The following is a 22,815-nucleotide window of genomic DNA, read 5'->3' on the forward strand; positions in this document are numbered from 1 at the left end:
AAAATATGTCCTCACTTCAGAGCACGTAGTGAGATGCTCGTTTCCATTCCCTAGAGTGACCTGACAGCACCTATAAAATGTCAACGCTAACTTGAGTTATGGAATTTTATCTCTAAAATGACCATAAACAGCAGTTTGTGACTGCAGTAAATTTTTTTGGAAGGAAGTTTGTTCCACTTATGGTGGCGGGGGCGGGAAACACCAGATGGTAGACAGGGAGTCAGTTAGTATACAAACTTTGCCTGGTCTGCAATTATCTAGTGTCATGTAAGAGAACAAATTCAAAAATTGTACAAACGAATTTAAAATGATTTACCAAGTAAAATTTAGAGGAAAAACAACTTTAGAAGACAGTCAACATTAGAACATTTGGGGGCTATTCTGTGTCATAAAAATAGAGCTGAGATTTTCTTAAATTAGAAGAAAAAACAGGAGTAGATGTAGTAAATTGTTTGCTAAATACATTTTTCTGTTCATCTTAAAAGTCTTACAGTGTAAGAAGAAAGGTGCCAATAGTTTGAAAGGTTCTGCAACTATTTGAAACAAAGTCTGTTTCCCTTCCCCTGCACAAAAGTCAACTATCCTCTTCGTCTAATAGGTCTCCTTACAACTTTAATCCAAATTTGTTTTTTAAAAAGCCCAAAATAAATGTCACTGTCTTGAGGAAGCCCTTTTGAGTACTTTGTCTAGTTGTGTTCATTTTTCTGGTTAGTTATCCTTGAACAGTGTTTGTTTTTACAAATTATTCTTTTTTTTTTTTTTTTTTTTTTTTTTTTTTGAGATGGAGTTTTGCTCTTGTTGCCCAGGCTGGAGCGCAGTGGCTCACTGCAACCTCCACCTCCCGGCTTCAAGAGATTCTCCTGCCTCAGTCTCCCTAGTAGACTCATAAGCTCTCCACTTGTGAGTCTCCAAAGTCTATTATACCACTCAAAGGTATGCCTTCGTGTACCCATAGCTTTGTTCTCATTTATAAGTGAGAACATACAGTATTTCGTTTTCCATTCCTGAGTTACATCACCTAGTATAATGGCCTCCAGCTCCATCCAAACTGCTGCAAAATACATTATTTCATTCTTTTTTATGGGCTCCACACAAGGCATATCCAGGTGAGGACACCTGGCTGTCTGAGAGCTGCAGCATAGCGCCCCCTAGCACCTAGTTGGGACTGTGGGTTAATTCTAGGCTCAACCACTGCTTAGGAAGTGCGCCCAGACCCAGTGATGGCCAGTCAAGCTTCTCAGGATGAGTGATGATACCATGATCACTGGCATTTGGTTTAACTTTCTGACAGGTTGGTGTTCCTGTGGCAATGTCAAGGAAAACATCATGCTAGAGTATATTACTTTGATACGGCCATATTACCAAAATTCAAAGTTGGCCAATTTCCCCCTCCCTGCCCCAATTTTGCAATGTCTTTTTTTGTCAGTAATTTAAATATTCACATTATTTTTTCATCTGTTTGAATAAACTGTAAACCTACCCTAGGTTTGTGTTAATAAGTCTACCCACATTTTTGCTATAAGAAAATGTGTTTGCAAAAAATACAAAAGAAAATATTCTTACATTTTCACAAGCAGAGCTAATGTGTAAAATAGTTAACGACTGGTACAGTTGAACACCAGTGAGTCAGAATGGCTGTGGCCAGGCCCATTCTATACTATCAGGGTATCAAGGAGCAAGGAATTAGTGTTTATTGAGTACTTGCGAGTATTTTATGTGAGGTACATAAACCACTTTTTAAGCACATAAACTGCACAAGGTATTAGTTCCAAAGATGAAGAAAATAAGGCTCCATAAGATGAAGTTTCCCAAAGTTATCACAGATAGATAAGGGCCTGGCAGAGTGAGATTTGAATCTAGGCTCTTTTAACAATTCAAATTATCTGCTTCATATGCAGAAAAGAGCCAGGGAAAGGGAAAAACCAGGGATCTCTGTGAGCCTGGGTCTCAGCCTGCACCCTGACCACACCAACTGTCAGATATTGGCTCTATCTTCTTAAGAATAGAAAGATGTTGGCCGGGTGCACTGGCTCACGCCTGTAATCCCAGCACTTTGGGAGGCCAACACAGGTGTATCACGAGGTCAGGAGTTCAAGACCAGCCTGACCAAAAACATACTGAAACCCCGTCTCTACTAAAAAAAAAAAAAAAAAAAAAAAATTAGCCGGGCATGGTGGCGCGCGCCTGTAATCCCAGCTACTCAGGAGGCTGAGGCAGGAGAATTGCTTGAACCCGAGAGGTGGAGGTTTTAGGGAGCAGAGATCAAGCCACTGTACTCCAGTCTGGGTGACAGAAAGAGACCCCATCTCAAAAAAAAAAAAAAAAAAGAATAGAAAGATGTCAAGATGTCAAACCCAATGAGAAGCTTTGGATTTCAGATGGGGAGACCTCATTGCTCATAGCCTGTACCTGAAGTATTCTGCAGACCTAGTAATTCCTTGAGTTCTGTCTTAGGAAGAAGATCTTACCCTTTCCCATCTCCACGCAAACCAATAAAATCTTCCCAGCTGTTCGATGCAGCAACCTTAGGGCAATGATTCTCAAACTGAATCATGCAGCAGAATCCCCTGGAAGGCTTCTGAAAACATAGGTTGCTGGGCTTCATCCAGAATTTCTGATAAGGTAAGAATTTGCATTTCAAATAAGTTATCAGGTGATCCTAATACTGCTGTCCAGGAACAACACTTTAAAATCACTCTTTTGAACTAGATAGTAAGCTTTGATTTACCCCGAGTAAATGCTTTTCATGCTATAAAGATTTCATGATTTGATCTCTTTTTATCTTTTCTCATAGGAAAATTGGAAACAAAATGTTAATAAAGCAGCCTAATAGCTAAATGACTCTCTAAAATTTGTCTAGATACTCAAAGGTCATAATAATAGCCCCAGTGAGACTTGGCCTTACAATCAACTGGCCCTCTGGCCTTCATGTACTGTCCTAAGGGTCACAGCATCACTCCACCCCCATTGCAGAAGAAGAATGATAGATCCAGCTTCAAAGAAGTTGCAGAAGGAACCTTAATATCTTAGTGGTGGAATGAATCTCAGCAATCTAATCCACCCACCTCTTTCACCTCTGCAACCTCGTAGCCCTCCCCACCATACCTTAATTTGAAGAGAAGACTCGAGATAAAATCACTTACCCAAAATCATGAAGTTAATGGCACGTATGGCAGACGTACCTACCAGCAGCAATAACTTAAGCATGCCCTGAGAATGACAAGGTGTGGTCTAAAACAAGGTGTGTTCGGAGTTGTGAGCTAAGGAATTCAAAAGTGACCAATCCAGAGATTAATTCATTATTTATGAGGAACCTATGAACCCCCAGCCCATCCCATGGAACGCAGGCCATACCGGAGATTGAGGCTGTTTGTTTCGGGTTAAATGAAGGTTGTCAGGTAGGGGTTCCTAAGGAGAGGGTGCCAAGTCAAAATTCTATATAAACAGCGTGCTTTCTACAAATGGTAGTGGTTCTCCTGTCCAGCCCACTGCCACTGGACTACCCTGTATGCAAGTTCCCTCAATAAACTCCATGTCTCGTTTGCTGCCTCTGGGTCCCTTCTTCAGCTTCTTGAACATGGCACCATTCTTACCGAAGTCAATAGGGTTCTGGCATGACACAGCAACTCATATGGTTTGGCTGTGTCCCCTCTGTCCCCAGTAAATCTCACCATGAATTGTAATCTTCATAACCCGTACGTGTCAAGGGCAGAGAGGAAGTCAAATTGTCCCTGTTTGCAGATGACATGATTGTATATTTAGAAAACCCCATCGTTTCAGCCCCAAATCTCCTTAAGCTATAAGCAATGTCAACAAAATCTCAGGATACAAAATTAATGTGCCAAAATCACAAACATTCCTATACACCAATAATAGACAGAGAGCCAAATCATGAGTGAACTCCCATTCACAATTGCTACCGAGAGAATAAAATACCTAGGAATTCAACTTATAAGGGATGTGAAGGACCTCTTCAAGGAGAACTACAAACCACTGCTCAAGGAAGCAAGAGAGGACACAAACAAATGGAAAAACATTCCATGCTTATGAATAGGAAGAATCAATATCGTGAAAATGGCCATACTGCCCAAAGTTATTTATAGATTCAATGCTATCCCCATCAAGCTACCATTGACTTTCTTCACAGAATTAGAAAAACTACTCTAAATTTCATATGGAACCAAAAGAGAGCCCATATAGCTAAGACAATCCTAAGGAAAAAGAACAAAGCTGGAGGCATGACGCTACCTCACTTCAAACTACACTATAAGGCTCCGGTAACCAAAACAACATGGTACTGGTACCAAAACAGAGATATAGACCAATGGAACAGAACACAGGCCTCAGAAATAATACCACACATCTACAACCATCTGATCTTTGACAAACCTGACAAAAACAAGGAATGCGTAAAGGATTCCCTATTTAATAAATGGTGTTGGGAAAACTGGCTAGCCATATGCAGAAAACTAGAACTGGACCCCTTCCTTACACCTTATACAAAAATTAACTCAAGATGTATTAAAGAGTTAAACCTAAGACCTAAACTCATAAAAACCCTAGAAGAAAACCTAGGCAGTACCATCCAGGACATAGGCATGGGCAAAGACTTCATGACTAAAACACCAAAAGCAATGGCAACAGAAGCCAAAATGCACAGCCAAAGAAACTATTATCAGAGTGAACAAGCAACCTACAGAATGGGAGAAAATTTTTGCAATCTATCCATCTGACAAAGGGCTAATATGCAAATCTACAAGGAACTTAAACAAATTTACAAGAAAAAAACAACTCCATCAAAAAGTGGGTGAAGAATATGAACAGACACATCTCAAAAGAAGACATTTATGTGGCCAAAAAACATATGAAGAAAAGTTCATCATCACTGGTCATTAGAGAAATGCAAATCAAAACCACCATGAGGTACTATCTCATGCCAGTTAGAATGGCGATTATTAAAAAGTCAGGAAACAACAGATGCTGGAGAGGATGTGGAGAAATAGGAACACTTTTACACTGTTGGTGGGAGTGTAAATTAGTTCAACCATTGTTGAAGACAGTGTGGCAATTCCTCAAGGATCTAGAACCAGAAATACCATGTGACACAGTAGTCCCATTACTGGGTATATACCCAAAGGATTATAAATCATTCTACTATGAAGACACAAGCACACATATGTTTATTGAGGCACTATTTACAATAGCAAAGACTTGGAACCAACACAAACGCCCATCAATGATAGACTGGATAAAGAAAATGTGGCACATATACGCCATGGAATACTATGCAGCCATAAAAAAAGTATGACTTCATGTCCTTTGCAGGAACGTAGATAAAGCTGGAAACCATTATTCTCAGCAAACTAACACAGGATCAGAAAACCAAATACCGCATGTTCTCACTCATAAGTGGGAGTTGAACAATGGGAACACATGGACACGGAGGGGAATATCATACACTGGGGCCTTTTGAGGGAGGTGGAAGGCTAGGGGAGGGATAGCATTAGGAGAAATACCTAATGTAGATGACGGGTTGATGGGTGCAGCAAACCACTATGACACATGTATATCTACGTAACAAACCTGCACATTCTGCACATGTATCCCAGAATTTAAAGTATAATAAAAAAAACTTACATTTTATTTAATGTTTACTGAAAAATGAAGTTCATATAAAACAAAAAGAAAAAGAAAATAAAAATTACCCAGCTTTGGGTATTTTTTCATAGCATGTGAGAACGGACTAAAACAGTTAAGAGTGTTTGCTAGTTTGATCTACTTACACCTTTCTCCTTCTCTATTGGTAGTGTGTTTTTCTTATACACCTGGAAACAGAAAATGACTATAGAAATATATCTGATAATTAACATAATGGTTTCAGTTTATGTAATACCTTAAAATAATCTAGACTTTCCAAGCAGTCCAAAAGGTTTTCAGGGTCTGGAAGGGTAAGTGTGGGGCACATCCAAGAGCCCACACTGTAGGCTCTCCCCATGTCAGTTGAAACCCAGATGATTCTGAATTTCTTTCTAAGCTCCCTTTAACAAAATATAATTGCAGATAATTTCTAAAACACCCTTTCTACCATCTTACTCTAGAATAGACCTACATGTTTTGCCACATCTTTTGTATTATCATATCTTTTAAAGCCTTATTTTATTGCTCATTTCTCCTTATGGTAACAGAGGAGCAACCAAGTAGCATACAGGTCATTCCAACATGAGTTTTATGCTTCAGTTATAATGTAGACACCTAAATAATTCATTGTGACCAAGGCCAAATTAGAAACTGGCCTTAAAATGATCCCTAACAAGACTATAAATCCAACAGAATACTCAAAAGGGCTGGGCACAGTGGCTCACGCCGGTAATCCCAACACTTTGGGAGACCAAGGCAGGCGGATTACTTGAGATCAGGAGTTCACGACCAGCCTGGCCAACATGGTGAAGCCCCGTCTCCATAAAAATACAAAAATTAGCTGGGCGTGATGGCATGCACCTGTTATCCCAGCTTCTTGGGAGACTGAGGCAGGAGAATCACTTGAACCCAGGAGGCAGAGGTTGCAGTGAGCTGAGATTGCACCGCTGCACTCCAGCTGGGGCAACAGACCAAGCCTTCATCTAAAAAAAAAAAGCAATAACCAGGTTAATCCTCATTCATCTCTGATTTGTTAAATGTGAGTCATACACCTTATGTTTAATATGGAAGGTGAATCAGTCTCTTTCATTGATATACAAATAATGAGAAAACTAACCTGCCAACTTGGTAACCACATAAAGCATTACATCCAATGCACTTTTTCAAATCTAAACTTTTGTCCTCAGTTTTGAAGAACAAATGCTAATCAGAATGTCAGAAGTGCCTATTGAAAGTTTTTTAGGGGTAAAGTGAGATATTTCAAAATAAATTTGCCAATGTAAAGGACCTACATCTTAAGATGGATCCTCCTAGTGCTCACAGAACCTTCCCTGGGAATAGGTTCAGTACCACTGTATCACCAGTCAACAAATTGGCCCCACCTGGGAATCCTGACCTGCTGCTCCTCTTGCTAACCCAAGAACATGAACCATCCTGTTAAATTTTTCCTCCAAGATCTTTTCTAATTGAGGCCCTGATCCTCAAGGTGGCTCTCAGCTATCTATCTCACTCTTCCCATCACTGGGTAATAACTCTACCTCTGGCTAATACTCATTCAGTATTTCTGTCCATTCTTCCATCACAAGGAACTGAACTATTGTAATGTAACTCAGGCCAGAAGAGTGGGATTCACGCAATGCTAACAACCTTAGTAACTCAATAGTTAATTTAGTAGCTAGAGAATTTCCTAATTATAAGTCCCAAAAGGTGAATGCAGACTGCTTGCCTTTTTCTTGGGGTATATTTAATCACATTTCACAGATACAAGATACTATTCTTAAAATGTAGCTGTATGAGAGGACAAATACAAATATTTTATTATTCCTCTGTATTTTATTATCTCTTTCAAATCTACTCCTTAGAAATCCATTTTTCCTTATTAAAATTTTGGCTCCGTTTTTCATGTGATTACTCACTCATTTGGAAACAGAGTTGAAATTTAGTCAGCTCCAGAAGGTTATGCTTTGAATTTGGTAGCCTGTATAATAATAGCAAATACTTATATATTTAGGTTGGTGCAAAAGTAATTGCAGTAAAAGTAATGAGAAAAAAAAAAAAAACCGCAATACTTTTGCCCCAACCTAATAGCATTTACTATGATTTTTTATGTACCAGGCCCTGTTAAAGCTTATATTTAATCACCACAACTCTAAAACATAGTACCATTATTATTATTCCCACTTTGTGAATGAGGACACTAGGTCACAGAATAATTTTCCCAAGATCCCATGACTTAATAAGAGGTCATGTCAGGATTAAAATCCAGACAATCCGGCTGCAGATTCTGTGCTTCCCGTCACAGCACTGCATTCCCTCTGCATGGAAATTTACTCCTTCAGTCTTAACCCAGTGCCCACTAGAAAAAGTCTGGCATGTTTTAGTTTAAATGCCTCACCTGCTAAATTGCTGCCAATCCCTCAGATATCTTTTTTTTATAACAGCTGCATTGAGACACAATTTGATTTCCATAAAGTTTACCCTTTTAAAGTATATGATTCAGTGGTTCTTTTTTTATTCACATAGTTGTGTAATCAACACCACAAACAATTTCAGAACATTTTTATCACCCCCCAAAATGAAACCTCATACCCATTAGCAGTCACTCCAATTTCTCCCCCATACCTCCAGCCCTAGACAGCCATTAATCTATCTCTATGGACTTGCCTTTCTGGACATATATATGCCTATTTATATAAAGAGACTCATACAATTTGTTGTCTTTGTAAATAGCTTCTTTCACTTTACATAGTGCTTTTAGGTTGATCTATGTTGTAGCGTGTATCAGAACTTAATTTCTCTCTACTGCTGAATAGATTCTACTGAATGGGTATGTCTCATTTTGCTTATCCATTTATCAGTTGATACACATTTGTATTGTTTTTACCTTTATGGCTATTATGAATAATGCTGGCATGAACACTTGTGTACAAGTTTTTGCATTCATACACACTTTCATTTCTCTTGGGTATATACCTAGGAGTGAAATTGCTGGATCACATGGTGACTCTATTTTAACATTTTTAGGAACTCTCAAACTGTTTTCAAGGTGACTGTGCCATTTTGTAGTCCTACTAGCAAATATAAAAGTTCCAATTTCTCCACATCCTTGTCAACACTTACAGACACAACATTTATATAGTCTTTTTTATTATAGTCATCCTAGTGGGTGTAAAGTGGCATTTCATTGTGCTTTTGATTTGCAGTTTCTTAATGACTGATGATGCTGAATATCTTTTCAAATGCTCATTGGCTATTTGTACAACTTCCTTGGGGAAATCGCTATTCAAATTCTTTGCCACTTTTTTTTTTTCTTTTTGGTCTGTGTTACTGTTAATACATTTGCCACTTTTTAATTGAGTTACTTGTCTTGTTTTTGAGTTTTAAGAGTTCTTTATATATTCCACATACAAGTCCCTTATTAGATATGTGATTAGAAAATATATTTTATCATTTTATAGATTGTCTTTTCATTTTATTAATGGTATCTTTTGAAGCACAAAAGTTTTTAATATTGATGAAGTTCAATTTATCTTTTTTTATTTTGTCTCTTGTACTTTTAGTGTCATATCTAAGAAGCCAAGGTCACAAAGATTGGCTCCTTTGTTTTCTTCTAAGAATTTTTAATAGTTTCATCTCTTATCTTTAGGTCTATAATCCATTTTGGGTGAGTTTTTATGCATGATGTAAGGAAGTGGTTGCACTTCATTCTTTTACATGCTACTATCTAGTTGTCTCAGCAATTACTTGTTCAAATATTGTTTGTTTCCCTCATTTCATTGTCTTGGCCCCCTTGTCAAAAATCAGTTTACAAGCCAGGAATGGTGGCTCACACCTGTAATCCATGCACTTTGGGAGGCTGAAGCAGGCCGATCAATTGAGTCCAGGAGTTCAAGACCAGCCTAGGCAACATGGTGAAACCCTGTCTCTACAAAAATTACATAGAAATTAGCCAGGCATGGTGATGCATGCCTGAGGTCCCAGATACTTAGGGGTCTGAGGTTGGAGGATTGCTTGAGCCCAGGAGGTGCAGGTTGCAATGAGCCAATATCATGCCACTGCACTCCAGTCTGGGTGACAGAGAGGGACCCTGTCTCAAAAAAAAAAAAAATCAGTTGAACGTATTTTTGGACTTTTGATTTCATTCCATTAATTCCCTAGATATCTTAATTCAATCTGAAGATATTTCGTAGAGACCTTAACAGTAAGATTGGTTTGATCTTAGTAAATGTGTCTTGCAAAGCCTGTCACCCTTGAGCAATCTCTCAGGAAAGGAAAGACAGGAAGGTTGTAGTTTCCAAATTCTACCTTGAACATATGACTGATATGAGATCAATACAATATTATTAACTGAATGGAACAATAAATAATTTCTTGAGCCTAAAGGAAAAACATCTGGTCCAACTGCTTAATTACTACATTATGATGTTATGGAATACATCTAGGGGAGGATTATATCTTCTATCTTTAAATAAAAATCTGCTTTTACTTATTTCCTTCATAAGAGATAGTTTCCAAGGCTCTCTAGAAAATTATATCCATGACTATAATTTATAATAAATATTTGTTTTGATCCTCAATCTTGGCTGTCAGTCTGATTATTACAATGTTGAGTTTGACAGAATAAAGACAGTAAGAAAAAGTGAGAGTCTCAACAATTCTTTAACTGACTTGATGAGGCTTAGAATTTGATAGGACTTTGCACATAGGCCTTCTGAGAAACTTCCCCCTTCCCCTACAGTAACATGTCATGTAAAAGGCAGCATCAGAGAGAGTATCAGGAAAGAATGTTACCTGGAGTGACATCACTCAATTATTCTCTCTGAGGTGGAAAGAGAGATGGGGACAGAATATCAGCCATCCTTTCTCTTGGCCTGATAAAGATAGAACCTGGCAAAGCTTTGAAAATAACACCCACATGAAGATAAGTTAAGGCTACACAGATTTTTTCAAAGTGACTGTGCCATTTTGTAGTCCTACTAGCAACTTATAAAAGTTCCAACTTCTCCACATCCTTGTCAACACTTAAAGATACAACATTTAGATAGTCTTTTTTATTATAGCCATCCTAGTGGGTATAAAGTGGGATTTAATTGTGTTTTTGATTTGCATTTCTTTTGCACTTTGAAGGCCATACACAATTTCTTTCCTTCCTTCCTTCTTTCCTTCCTTCCTTCCTTCCTCCCTTCCTTCCTTCCTTCCTCCCTCCCTTCTTCCTTCCTTCCTTCCTTCCTTCCTTCCTTCCTTCCTTCCTTCCTTCCTTTCTTCCTTCCTTTCCTCTTTTTCTTTTTTTGAGATGGAGTCTCACTTTGTCGCCCAGGCTGCAATGCAGTGGTACAATCTTGGCTCACTGCAACCTCTACCTCCCAGGTTCAAGTGATTCTCCTGCCCTAGCCTCCCGAGTAACTGGGATTACAGGTGCATGCCACCACGTCTAGCTGATTTTGTATTTTTAGGACAGATGGGTTTTCACCATGTTGGCCAGGCTGATCTCAAAATCCTGACCTCAAGTGATCCACTCTCTCCACTTCCCAAAGTGCTGGGATTACAGGCATGAGCCACCGCGCCCGGCCTGCAGTACACAATTTCTATAAATTCTTCATCTCTCTTGATAGAAGTTCCGATGTTGACAAATCATTAGTAATTGCCAAACAAAACCAATTTGAATTCTTTAAATATTTTGCAAGAGTAAGAAATCACATCTCTTTTTTAGATTTCCTTTATTCCAGATTTGAAACTAGAACAAATTTAATTTGTAAGTAAAATATAATCTGCTTTGAATGAAAACATTCAAAGGTCTCCCAAGAGGGCATTGGAGTGGAATGTCCACTGGAGTCCATTTATACTGTTTTATTTTAATGTTTGTGATGATGATAATCATGGTGATTAACACAATGAAAATACAGCTATTAAGGTGTAGAATACTGTGTCTAGTAGGACCAAACTGGACAGGATACAGAAGAAACTATGAAGCCTCTTTGGGGAAGGAAGTGGAATATAATCTCTGAGGAAGGTTTAAAATAATATTGTTATTCTGAAAAAGATAATTCACCCAATTCATTCATTGAACGTTTATTGCTCACCTTCTAATTACCAGACAATTTTAGGTTGCTGAGATAACTCAATAAACAAAGCAGGGTCTGGGCCATCATAAAACTTAAACTCTAATAAGTTTACTTTACAAGATGGAAAGAACTATAAACAGGTCAGTCCTATATCTTAACTGAGGGAAAACTAAGTTACGACGTTGTTTATGTTATAGTGGAGAAGATTTACACCAGATTTGAAGAATGTTCTAGTGCAGAGGTTGGTAAATTCCTGAACTTGATTTTTCAAAAATTAAGTTATGTAGAATGACAGAATACTTTTCTCTTCAAAGGGTTTAGACGACACCACCCTGCGAGTGAGGCCATGTACATCAGTTTTCTTCAGAAAGGCCATAAACCTAATGTGGAAGGAGGGAGGTTGGGAGACAGGGCTTTAAAAGAACTGGCAGGTGGAATACGATTAATTGGGCATTTTTGATAGTGCCTATAAACTGCTTTTGAAAAACTGCTTACCTCTCACCAACGTATGTTAAGGTTGGCATGTATTTATTTCGTCATTTTTCATTTAGTAAGAGCCCAAATGTGTATATTTAAAATAACTATTTGTCCTGCAGGTGACAAATTTGATGTTTCATTTCACCAAGTTATAGGTCCATATTTTCATTTTATTTGTATTTCTCATCTCACATTACCCATGAACACGCATTTTGCAGAAAATTGCATTTTCCTCTTCTAGGTATAAACAATTTTTAACTACAAGTAACTGTAAAACCACTATTGCCAGGTTTGTATAGGCTTCAAGGAACTCTCTGTTACTTGGTGCCACATCAACAATTGGTGCTGCCTAGTGTTAAAAACATCATTTCTGGTGGAAGGTTCAGTGGGGAACTCTACAGTGCTTTACATCTGCTGTGCATTTTGTTTTCGAGCTTGTTTTTCTCTGAAAAATGGGGTAAAGCCAACAACAGGCTAAAATTTTCCTTCAAGTATTTAAGAAGAACCAAACAGAAGGCTGTAAAATTATAACACTTAATTCACAGTAAGACTATGACAAAGGAACTAAAAGCAGTCAAGAAATGGCTTTACGCAGAAAAGAGTTCGATCACATGTAGAAAGGAAAAAATTATGCAAATAGACTACAAATCAATTGCTTCTATCTAGCTCTGACTAGCTCTAGGTTCTGTTTATAAATGAATTTATTCTATCTTTTTAATAAATGTAATGTTCCTTAGGTATTCACACATTCAATGTTTCAACCTAAATGCAAATTTACTTTTTCTTTCCTGAATACGGAGAATGAAGATTTGTTTCATTTCACATATAGATCTAAAAATATATAAATTACATATTTTCTTTGCTCTGGTAGGTGGTTGTAACCAATATTACTATTTTCTTTTTTTTTTTTTTTTTGAGACGGAGTCTCGCTCTGTCGCCCAGGCTGGAGTGCAGTGGCCGGATCTCAGCTCACTGCAAGCTCCGCCGCCCGAGTTTACGCCATTCTCCTGCCTCAGCCTTCCGAGTAGCTGGGACTACAGGCGCCCGCCACCTCGCCCGGCTGGTTTTTTGTATTTTTTAGTAGAGACGGGGTTTCACCGTGTTAGCCAGGATGGTCTTGATCTCCTGACCTCGTGATCCGCCCGTCTCGGCCTCCCAAAGTGCTGGGATTACAGGCTTGAGCCGCCGCGCCCGGCCTCAATATTACTATTATATCACTGTGGTTACTATATATGATTGAAATAAATTAAGACAAAGGGCAGAGAAAAATGTGTGATGGCTTCCCGTGATCAATACAGTATGAACCCCCAAAACAGAGAAAAACAGATGTGGAAAGAACAAAGGAAATGAAAAGAAGTGTAGCAAAACAAGATTGCAGGATGCTAGAGATGAGTTTAACTTTAATGAGGAAACAAGAATGTATTTCCACAGAGAGGAGGAAACATCCACTCTTCTCCCCAGGACTAAAAACAACATGGGAGGAACCTGAATGGAGGTGTTTTCAGACCTGTAAATCTGAGCGAAGGAAGACATCTGGGCTTTCCTCTCTCCTTTGGAACTCTTCACCACTTTTCAGGTGCCCTGTGTGGTCACTTCTAGGGGTAGCTCAGCCTGCAGAGGAGCCCTGCAGTGGTCCAGCACACCCATGACTGGGTACTTAATTCTTACGAATCCTGGGATCAAAAATTAGCAAAACCTGTTAGTCACATATCTAAAGTCACATTCTCCAACCAACTTTGTATTAGTAATAACATCAGTCAGTTAATCTGCTGTAACTTTTGTTTCAATTAGTTTTTAATTTGGATTGGTAAAAGAGGTGTTTGCTTACTGGGCCCCTTCAAGATTTACCAGGAGTCTAATTTCATCCTGTAGCCCTCAGGGATCGCGCATACCCCTAGAGTCTAGTTCCTCTATAGTGTGGATGGTAATGAGACCTCTGTGCAGACCCTCTCAGGGAGACAGCACCAAAACGGATACAATTCCAAAGAGATGCTTTGATCCTAAAATACTATTCTTTTCTTTACAGTAATATTGGTTACTTTTCCTGAATTTTATTTTTAATTGACAAATAATAATTTTATATATTTAGGGTAAAATGTGATGTTTTGATATGGATATACATTGTGGAATGATCAAATCAGGCTAATTAATATATCCATCACCTCAAATACTTATCATTTCTTTGTGGTGAAAACATTTCAAATGCATTCTTTCAGCAATTTTTAAATATACAACGCATTATTATTGACAATAGTCACATGTTGTGTAACAGACGAAATAGTCACATGCTGCGAAATAGATGAAAACCTATTTCTCTTGTCTCACTAAACTTTGTACCCTTAGACCAAGTGCTCCCCTTTCCCATCTACGCCCGCCTCCCCAGTCTCTGGTAACCACCATTGGGCTCTCTACTATGATGAGATCGACATTTTTAGGTTCCACATATAAGTGAGATCATGTGGCATTCGTCTCTCTCTACCTGTCTTATTTCACTCAACATAATGTCCTGTAGGCCCATACATGTTGTTGCCAATGACAGAATTTCCAGTTTTTTTAAAAGGCTGAATAGTATTTCATTGTGTATATATATATATCACATTTTTAATCCATTCATCTGTTGATGAGCACTTCCGTTGTTTCCATATCTCGGCTGTTCTGAATAATGCTGCAATGAACATGGTAGTTCAGACTTGTCTATGACATACTGATTTCAGTTCCTTTGGATATACGGCCAGAAGTGGAATGGCTGGATCCCTAATGGTTATTTTTATAAGTAGTATCACAAAGAACAAGTAAGTCACACAATAATAGAATATAAAATACTGTTTACTAGGGCTTCAACTCTCACAATTTTTTTTTTCTCTCATGTATGCCATGACCCCTCCCCAACCAATTTTCCTCTCCTATTACCTGTTCTTTGCTTTTCTATAAATAAAAATGCCCTCGAGATTAAGTACTACATACATATAAGATAGAACAGATGGTGCACTGAACAACCCCCATTCCCTACATCCCTCAGAAAATCCAGGACTAAAGTTGCTTTTGACATACTGTATGTTTTTATAAGGCCAAAGGTGTATTACACATTTTTATAATATGAGTATTGTCGGGAACCTGATATGTACTGTGGTTAATGCCATAAAATATTCTAAGATCCTGAGGCAAGGTCCATGAAAACGGCTGAGCGTTTCAGTGAATCTGCTTGTAATTCAACATGTGTCCTTCCAGGTTTGTAATACTGTCACCAAGACTCTCCTGCTTGTTTTATTTGCAACTCCCCACTGATAAAAGTAATGAATTCCAAGAGCGTTCACATGAGCCTATGAACCAAGACTTAAGTCATAAATATGTTCCCTGGTGATATGAAATGGTTACAAAATCGTTATGTTTTGGGGTAAAAATATCTATATACTTCCATTATTCATTAGTATTATACAATGTTTATGAAGATTTATATCTGGGTAATCATTAACTGATTTCTCCCAATTTCTTTTTTTTTTAAGAGCATGTCCACACATAAATATGTATTTACTAGATAACAATAATCATGTAATCCCAAAGGGAGTGGTGAGTAGCATTAAGGCATTCTAAAATCCTTCATTGTTTGAAAGGATTATCTGCTTGTCTAATTATTGACATTAGACTGTGTGAGGCGAAATATGTCCTTCAAAATGTGTCTCAAGTAGCCACCACAAAAACAATAGAGCACATAACTTAAACTAATAAAGGAGAACATACCAGAAGAGCAGAGAAAAACTGAAACTAAAAACTTCAAAATGAATCTTTGTTCTTGAGAGTGGGCATGGTCTGGAAATGATTTACATTTGCAAATGTTCCAGAGGTTGCAAAAGCCCTCCACCCTTGTGACCTTCGAACCCCATTTGCTCACCAAACCCAGGGTTTCTCTCTCTCTCTCTCCTCTTTCTTCTTTTTATCTCACTATACATATATATATACACACAGATCTATATACTCAGTTCTTTCTATGGTCTCTACTTATTTTTAGATCAGTACTATATCTACATTTTAAGTTCTTAAAAGACAGAAACAATTTACCCATTTCTATGATTGAATCTATATACTAATAAAGAAATTTGACTAGTTAACAAAAAGCTAAGCTGAATATAACTGAATTTTGACCTACCTGGTTGTTTGCACATGGTGTCAGGATTTTAAAAATTTATTTTCAATGATAAACCAACTCTCGATGATATTTTTATAGCTTAAATCACTATTTGATCAGAAGTATATATTAATTTTTTCACTGGTGATAATTTAGGGTAGAAAGAGGAAGGAGAAAAAAAGCAGGTCATGGAGACATAGAGAAACTGTCTGGGATTGGGAATTAGTTTGCAGCAGAAACAGGGAGAAGGAAAGAGCCTTCCCAGCCAGTTTCATCAGCTATTTATCAACACTACCTTCTTCCTTCTTTCTAACTCTGATTAGATGGTCCTGATTTGACAAATTAATCGTCATAAGGTTAGGATTAGATTCCATGTCTCATTACTATGGCCTCTAGGAAAGGCAAGTCAGTCTATACTTGTGAATGATGCAATCAACCATAGCTAAGATCTGCCTGTAGCCTTTATTTATGAAGCACAGCTTGATAGGAAGAGAAGACAGGAGCCTTAAAATTGAATTAAATGACCAAAGCAACTCTTTAGACAGACATTCTATTCTAAAGAAAAAGATTTTAATGTTTAATTTATAAAACTCTTCAAACTCTGTGAATATCCAGCAACAAATTGTATACCTATTTGATTGATTTAAAGTAAATTAATAAGAAGAGCTTTAGACTTAGACTTCCCATTGCAGTATGATTAATTTACCAATCTAAATTTAAGATTCTGTAATAAATTATTTACATTAAGTATTTCCCCAAAACCCATTAAATATTATGTTGACTTGAAAATTCTCCTACACTGCCGTTTTGTTTAACATGGCATATTTTTGGAATGAATGCTCTTTGATGGATGCATCAATGCATATTATGCAGTTTTTTTTCACATAGACATAAAATATCAAATGGCTGAACTTAAGTAAAACCTGATTGCTACCAATTAAAGGTTATTTAGTGTAATGTTTTGAAAATGTTCCAGAATTTACAACCTCTGAAAAAATAAGCTTTTTGCCAAAGTCAGTATTGCTGAATTTGCCTAGTCCTAAAGGGATAATGTAGGGGTTATCTCCCTGAAGATTCAGAAAGCAAACAAACAAAAACTTAGATTAATTATACCAGAAGTTCTGGAGCTCATTCATTTCCTTTTAGTTTTGTTGGGTGGCAAAGACATGAAGTGAATGTTAAAATTTATGAAAATAGTCATAGGTTTATCTTTTGTTTTGTGAGAGCAATTATGACACTTCAGATATGTTGTGAAGTTCAACTTAATCTTTCCACAAAAAGGCTTTTGGAAGAAAATCTAACACTGCTAATAATGAAATCAGATGCTTTGACTAGAAGAGTCTTAAAACGACCTATTCCACCAAATGCTTTATGCTCCTTTCCTGCTCAGTGGAACACATCACTTGTTATTGGAATAAAATTAAATAACTTTAACACTAGGATTTTCTGTAGATCATCATCCTTCAGGATGAGCACATGGACAATTTAAGCCCTGTAACTGACTGCAATAAAAAGAACAATTTGGGCCGGGCATGGTGGCTCATGCCTGTAATCCCAGCACTTTGGGAGGCCGAGGTGGGTGGATCACAAGGTCAGGAGTTCAAGACCAGGCTGGCCAAGATGGTGAAACCCTGTCTCTACTGAAAATACAAAAATTAGCCTGGCACAGTGGCAGATGCCTATAATCCCAGCTACTCAGGAAGCTGAGGCAGAAGAATCACTTGAACCCAGGGGGCGGAGGTTGCAGTGAGCCGAGATCACGCCACTGCACTCCAGCCTGGGTGACACAGTAAGACTCTGTCTCGAAATAAATAAATAAATAAATAAATAAATAACAATTTGGCATATTTAACGAAGTGTTTGGTCATTACTTTCTCCTTTCAGGCACACAGGAGCAGAGAGTAGCTGTATAAAACTGAATCCACTCTTTGAGGTTATGAAAAATGAATGTGATGGGACACATATCCTAATGATTTTTATTTTCCTATGAGTGATAGGAAGGAGACAGGAGACAGACAAATTCTTAGGTAGGCAAGGACAGGTTCCCAGTGAAATCTAACATTCAAGTTAAAGATAGCCTGAAGCCTGAAAACTGAGCTGCCACTTTCGGGTGGCATCCACCACCAGAGTGAGAACTTCCTCCATGCCTTTTAGCCAGTGGAATGGTCTTTTTCCAGGCCTGCCCATGGACCAATCAGCACGCACTCCCCCATTCTGAACCCATAAAAACCCTAGACTCAGCCTCACAGGTGGCTACCTGCTTTCAGGTTTCCTCTCACACAGAGGGCTACCCACTTCAGGTGCCCTCTCATGTCAAGAGCTTTTCTGTTGCTCAATAAAATTCTTCTCTGCCTTGCTCACTCTCTGGTGTCCACACACTTCATTCTTCTTGTTTGTGGGACAAGAACCTGGAACTGCCAAATGGTAGGTGCAAAAAGAGCTGTAACAGGCATTCCCGTTCCCCAAGCTAGGGAGTGGAAAAACCACTGGGCACCACACGTCCCCGTTCACCAAGCAGTGGGTGGCAGGAACAAACGAGCTATAACACACCCCCATCTGCCAAGCTGTGGGCATCAGAGAGAGCTGTAACAAATCCCTGTTTGCCTAGCTGAGGCATAAAGAAGCGAAGCAGTTGGGTGCCATTCCCTCCTGGCTGGCTTGCCAAACTACCAAAACTACATTTCTTGGGGGCTCAGACCTCAGACTCCCTGAGCGAGAGGTGTGACACCCACTGGGGCTCTGCAGTTGCTGGCATCTCTGAGTTTTCAGATGCCACCACATTCCCCTCATCTAGACTCTGGCACCCAATTGGAAAGCCACACATGGCACACCTGGTCCAGCTAAGGGTTGAGGGCAGAGTCCCTGTTTGGATGTGGGATCTGGGCAGGGGCACAAGATGAGCACAGCCTGTGGGCCAAGTGGGTGGAGTGAGCCCCAGGGGCTGAGTGAGGCCCTGAGCAGAGGTCACAGCAGCTGCAGCGATTTCTGTCTGGTGAAGTGGCACTGAAGGAATCCTGTAATACCAGGAAGTGTTCCAACCATAACATAACATGATGTGAGCACAAGTCAGGGACCTCCAGAGAAAGGAGAGACTGAGCTCCATCTGTCTTGTTTCTTCAGTATGGTACCTTAAATACCATGGATGTTCAGTAAGTGTAGATTGTAATGTGAATGAGAATTAGTGAGTGAATGAAAAAATAGAACATGTGTCTTTTTTTTTTTTTAAGTTTAGTAACTTTTGTTCTTTCAGAATATTTTGAGATAAAAAATATATATATATTTTAATTTCACAACACATTTTCCTTGTGAGGTTAAATCCAAGGTAAAGGGAAGAAATAAAGCAGCCCCTGGAAGTCACCCTCTGTGCCCTTCATAGCGCTTCAGAGAGGACCCAGAAGGTCAGAGGGGCTGCTCAGAACCAATCTCCAGCATTAGGAGGTACCCAGAGTCTTGGTGTCTAGCCTTCCCCAAACTCATGCTTCTTCAAAGAGGCATAAGAAATGGGACTGAGACTTATCCTTTGAAGTTTTAATCAAAGCCCTGTAGAGAGTTGACTCAGGATCCTCAGACCCCTAACATTCTCCCCTTGTTTAGCCCATGCTCCCCAACCACTACCACCACACCAAGGGTCCTTCTGCTCTTGGACTGTATGCCCCTTCCATAGAACCCATTCTATTCTTCTCTCCAAGCCAACACACAGCTGTTTCTCAATACTGCTAAATTAAACTAAATTTGGCCAAGGCCACCTCCTTACTTTTGTTTCTGCCTCCTTACTTTATTTCTCTGTAGCAAACTGCAACATAACAGCATATAAACAAAATGCAGGCCAACACTTGTGTAGCAAGTAGCTGAATCTTAGCAAATCATAGTAGCCAAACTTCAGCCAATTACAGGCTGCCAACTAATCAGTCCATGCCCAAATAAGGCAAATGCCAAGCTGTAACCAATCATGCTGTTTCTGTACATTATTTCCCTTTTCAAGCTATAAATATTGCCTGCCACGTTGTTCCACATTGCTGGATAGAGCTCTCTGAACCTCCTGGAAATCCTCATCTCCATGATTTCTACTTTTTTTTTGGGGGGGGATGGAGTTTTGCTCTTGTTGCCCAGGCTGGAGTGCAATAGAATGATCTCAGCTCACTGCAACCTCCACCACCCAGGTTCAAGGAATTCTCCTGCCTCAGCTTCCCAAGTAGCTGGGATTACAGGCATGTACCACCACACCCAGCTAATTTTGTATTCTTAGTAGAGACGGGGTTTCTCCATGTTGGTCAGCCTGGTCTCGAACTCCCCATCTCAGGTGATCTCCCTGCCTTGGCCTCCCAAAGTGCGGGGATTACAGGCATGAGCCACTGCTCCTGGCCCAGGATTTCTTAATGTCAAAGGGCCTCATGGTTCAGTCCTGGTTCTGAATGCTGTCCAATTCATGAATCATTGCTCAAAAAAACTCTGCTAAATCCTCACTTGTCACAGCTATGTCACTTAATCATATTAACCCTTAATGTAAATGCATATATTAACTTCTGGTGCTTCAAGGTTGAGGGCCATACCCTAACTCTTATGTCCCACTATTCTTTGCAGTGTGTTGTTCTCGTAGTAGATTATTCGTATCTGTAATCGAAATGAGAATATATTCTTTTCCTCTGGAACTGCCTTCTGTATCTTTTGTATTTGAGGCATGTTAATTCAGAGCAAAGACTTTCTGAAACAATATGTGATAGTTGTAGAACAAGAGGTTGCCTCCTTGTTATGCGGAAGAGTCAGCTAAGTAATTTCTCCACCCAGAAAATTCACCACTCTCATAGATATGAAGGAGGTCAAGTATAAATTTTCTCTGCAAAACACAATTACAACAAATCCAGTTCACATAATCAACATCACATAACAGTCATGTGGTCATGGAGGTGATGATGATGGTGGTGGTGGTGATGGCAGGCCATTTGGATACCCTAGGAGATGACCCTCAAGAGCCTCATCTTCATAATTTCTTAATGTTGGAAGGCCTCAGAGTTCAGTCTTTGATACACTTCTTTTCTCTATACTCACTCCCTTGGTGATTTCATCCAATCTCACAGCTTTATATTCTATCTAAAAACTGTTAATGTCCAGATTTATGTCTCTTGCCCAGATTTTGCCCCTGAACTCTACTCCACATTTCCACTTGGATATCTAATAAACATCTTAAATTTTACATGCCCTAAATTGTGCTCCTGATCTTTCACCACCACTTCCACCCCAAAACAAAATAATTAAAAATTTAAAAACTGGCCCACTAACAATCTTTCCAATCTCAGTTACAGTAGCTCCTTCCTTTCAGTTGTTCAGGCTGAAATCCTTGGATTCATTCTTCCTTTTAACTCTACCTTCAAAATATGTAAAATTCTGGCCATCTGGCCATCTCTCCATCTCTCATTACTCCATGTTAGCCCAGTGGTTCAAGTCTAGATTATTGCAGTAGTCTTCTAACTAGTCTCCCTGCTTCCATTTTCAGCTCCTTACAGACTAATCTGTAATTTATAGATTGATACTTTAAAAACATGAATTAGATCAATGTGACTCCTTCAATGTCCTTTACTTTCACTTAAAGCAAACATCAAAGTCTACAGTGGCCCACAAGATCTACCTCTTCCCTCTGTTCTCTGACTTCGCCCCCACTACGCGTCCCCTCATTCATTCCACCTTAGCACATATGTTGCTGACTGTGTTTTGAACACATTGGGAAGGAGAATGCTCCTGAGTCATTGATTTTTCCCTTGCTGATCCCTCGGTCTGCAGTGCTCTTTCTCCAGATGTCCATGTGACTCATCCCTATACCTCTTTAATGTTTTCACTTAAATGTTAACTTCTCAATGGAACCGACCCTGACTACCCTATTTGAAAAGGTAAATGCCCAGTCCCCATGGCCCTCTTTATCCCTTCTCTTCCACTGATTTACTTTTCTCCATAACTCTCATCACCTTCTACATAATTCGTGTATTTATTTTATTGTCTACTTTCTTCCCCTAGAATGTAAATTCCAATGAAGACAGTGATATATCCATTTTGTTCTTGTGCCTATGAAAGAGCCAGGCACCCCATAGGCATTCAAAAAATATATGTTGCAAGAATTAATGAATGAATGGCTGAGTCATTCATTAATTAGGTCATAATACAGTCTTCACTCACTATAACGTAAAGGGACAGCAACATTAGAAGTTACTCAAAACTCCACCAAATATATAACATCTTGACCTTGGGTGAATCACTGAACTTCTCTTACCTCGGTAAAAGAGACGTAATAGTCCTTTCTCATTCTACATCAAAAGGCTGTTTTGAGGGTAAAATACGATAAATGGTAAGATGAAAATGGTACAAACCTTAGGTAAGTTCTAGCCTTAATGTCAAACAAGTAATTTTAATAATAAAGTTTTAAGGATAAGTCAACTCAATTCCTGAATTTCTTTATGAACTTATTGTCTGTTTGACTTATTTAGCATTTTATCACATAATAGTCTATAAAATTTCCATTAATTTCAT

This window comes from Theropithecus gelada, chromosome 12, assembly GCF_003255815.1.
Source record: "Theropithecus gelada isolate Dixy chromosome 12, Tgel_1.0, whole genome shotgun sequence".
Classification (NCBI taxonomy): Eukaryota; Metazoa; Chordata; class Mammalia; order Primates; family Cercopithecidae; genus Theropithecus; species Theropithecus gelada.